Here is a 3474-nt window from a genome sequence, read left to right on the forward strand (position 1 = left end):
TACACACACCACCCCCACGCATAATATAAATATATAAGATATATATATATATATATATATATATAAATATATATAAATATATATATATAAATATATACATAACAAAAGGTGTAATATAATTATATATATAATATATATAATATATATAATAAAATAATATAAATAATAAAATAGATAATATATATATAAAGCGTGCGTGTGTGTGTGTGTGTGTGTGTGTGTGTGTGTTGTGTGTGGGGGTGTATGTGTGTGTGTGTGTAGTGTGTGTGTGGTGTGTGTGGGGTGTGTGATACATATACAATATAGATATAATATAAAACCAGCTAATATATAAAATTAAATATATAATAAATATAGATAATATGATATATATATATATATATAATACATATAATTAATATTATATATATATATATAATATTATATATATATATATATATATATATATATATATATATATATACACATACATACATACATGTAAATGTATTAATATGTACATAGCTGTAGCTATATATACACACATATACATATTTATACATATATGTAAATATATCTATACGTAACACTTGTGTAATATGATAAGCACGTTTTTTTTCTTTCTTTCTTTCTTTTCTATTCTTTTCTTTCTAGATTTGTTGTCACTTGTTCTGAAGAAGGCAATAAAGAAAATCAATTCCTCTCGTCGGTAGAAGGAAACATTTGTGTAGAAAATAAAAATTATACTTTAGGCGTCATAGTTTTAAGGAAGTAAACATGCCTGTACACATGGGCCTAACGCTATCGAAGAGAAACAGAAAGATAGATTTTTTTTCATTGAAAATTTATCAATTCAAATGTTTATTATGTGCCACTGATGAAATTACATATTGCTCCAATAGAAACCTTGTTAATAGTTAGTTTTATCTTATCGTTACCACCACGCTATTGTGTTTTCATTCGTGCCTCGTTGTATTTATTGGCTGTCCAGAGAGTTATTTTATGTAACAGTAGCCTCTGTGGCCCAATGGATAAGGCATTGGCCTCCTAAGCCAGGGATTGCGGGTTCGAGTCCCGCCAGAGGTTGCAGATGAATTAAATTTTAATTGAAAGGAAAATACAGCAAATCGTCGGGTTCATTCGGGTCTCAGGGTCGGCTTCCAGTGTTTTTGTATCTTAGTATCACTATCTAATTTGTAGATAGATTTTATATTAGCAGGACATATCTGAAGAAAATATATTGCTATTTAATGAAAAACAAAAATACAGTATGTACGTATATATATATAAATTATAATTATAATATATAATATATATACATATATAATATATTAATATTTAGGGAGATAGATAGATGATAGATATAGATAGTACCACATACACTACAAACACACACACATAAAACCCCAAATATAGTGTGTGGTGGTGTGCGCAGTAGGGGATGAAAAAACCATGATTTTCCCCTACTTTGCAACAACAACAGGAATAGAGTTCCAGATCACACGATAAAAATGTAGCTAATTAGTTCTTGCCTTTCTTTCCGAGGTTCTGGAATGCCCGTTAGTTTATCAAATGCCCCTGCTCCACAAACCACGAGTTCCAAAAGTTTTTTTTTGTCGCTTTTCCCCTTTTCAGGGGACCGGGGAAGCAAAAACAACCGAGGGGGGACAAAAGCGAGGGGGGGGAAACGAAAAGGGGAGGGGGGAAGGGGGGGGGGCAGGAAAAAAAAAGAGGAGGCGGGGAAGGGGAACGCGGGCCCCGGAAAAGAGGGGGCGAAAAAGGGGGGGGGGGGGAAACCAACACCCAAAGAAAGCGGGAGGGAAAGGGGGGAAGCCCAACCAAGGGGCGGGGTCCCCAAAAAACCAGGGGGGAAACACACAAAGGCGGGGGGGGGGGCGGGCAACCCCACACACACACACACACACACACAACACACACACACACACACACACACACAAACAAACAGAGAAAAAAAAAAATAAAAAATAAAAAAATAGATAAAATGAGAAAAAGAGATAAAAAGTATATAGAGATTAAGAATAAGAAAAAGGGAAGAAATAAGAAGATAATATAAAAAAAATATAAAATAAGAAAAAGAGGAGAGATAATAGATATATGAAATAAAAAAAAAAAAAAAAAATAAGATAGAAAAAGATAAGACATAGATAGATAGAAGATATAGAATAGATAGATAGTAGAAGATCGATATAGATAATATGCGTAGATATACTATATTGGATATCTCGAGCTAAACGAACCGGTCGATACACCTAATCCTAGCAATCCACCTCTTCCTCAGAAAAAAACAAAAACGCATACACACACACCAGACAAAGAAAGAAAAAGAAGAGAAGAGAGAGAGAGAGGAGAGAGAAAAGAGAGAGAGAGAGAGAAGAAGAGTGAAGAGAGACAGACACACACACACAGACACACACACACACACAAAGAATATAGAGAGAGAAGAGAGAGAGAGAGAGAAGAAGAAGAAGAGAGAAGAAATAGAGAGAGAGAAGAGAAGGAAGTGAGGGTGGGGGGGAAGGAGGGAGAGAAGAGAGAGAGAGAGAAAGATAGAGAAAGAAAAAGAGAGAGAGAGAGACAGAAAGAGAGAGAGAGAGAATAAACAGAGAATAGAGAGAGAAGAGAGAGAGAGAGGAAAGAGAAAAGAGAGAGAAGAGATGAAGATAAAATATAAAGAAAGAGAAAAATAGAAGAAGAAAGAGAAGAAGAAAAAGAGAGAAGAAGAAGAAAGAGAGAGAGAAGTGGGTATGAATATAAGATAAATAAACAGAGAAAGAAACAAACAAGCAGATAAAAGAAAGAAGAAGAGAAGAGAGAGAGATAATATATAGAAGAATATAAAATAGAAGAAAAGAAAATAGAATAGAGATAGATATAGATAAATGAAGGGGATATAATATAGATAAAATGAGATATTGAGAGAATAAAATGAAGTAATATTATATAGATAAATCTATATATAATTAGAATATATATATATATATATATTAATATATAATTATATATAATAAAAATACACACCCACCCCAAATATATATAAAATAATAATATAATATAGATATATATAATTATATATATATATATATAGATATATATATAAAAAAAGATATATATATATATAATATATATAATATATAGGGTATGGGTGGGTGTATATGTATATATATATAATTTTATATATATATATTTTATATATATATATATATATATAAATATATATATATATATATATATATTATTATGTATATATATATGGATGGGTGTGTATATGTATATATATATGTATATATGTTATAATATATATATAATATATATATATTTATATATATATATATATATATATATATATATTTTATATATATAATATATAATATATATATATATATATATATATGGATGGGTGTTATATGTGTTTATATAATAAAATATATATAAAAATTTTAATTATTAAAAAATTTAAAAATATATTATAATTAA

General features: G+C 29.5%; 1 non-coding gene across 1 annotated transcript; it reads left to right on the forward strand.

Moving 5' to 3' along the window:
• Positions 1-992: 992 nt before the first annotated feature.
• Trnar-ccu lies at positions 993-1065 on the forward strand. Its single transcript has one exon. It is a non-coding gene; the product is annotated as a tRNA-Arg (tRNA).
• Positions 1066-3474: the final 2409 nt, after the last annotated feature.

Source organism: Penaeus monodon, unplaced genomic scaffold (assembly GCF_015228065.2).
Source record: "Penaeus monodon isolate SGIC_2016 unplaced genomic scaffold, NSTDA_Pmon_1 PmonScaffold_1045, whole genome shotgun sequence".
Taxonomy (NCBI): domain Eukaryota; kingdom Metazoa; phylum Arthropoda; class Malacostraca; order Decapoda; family Penaeidae; genus Penaeus; species Penaeus monodon.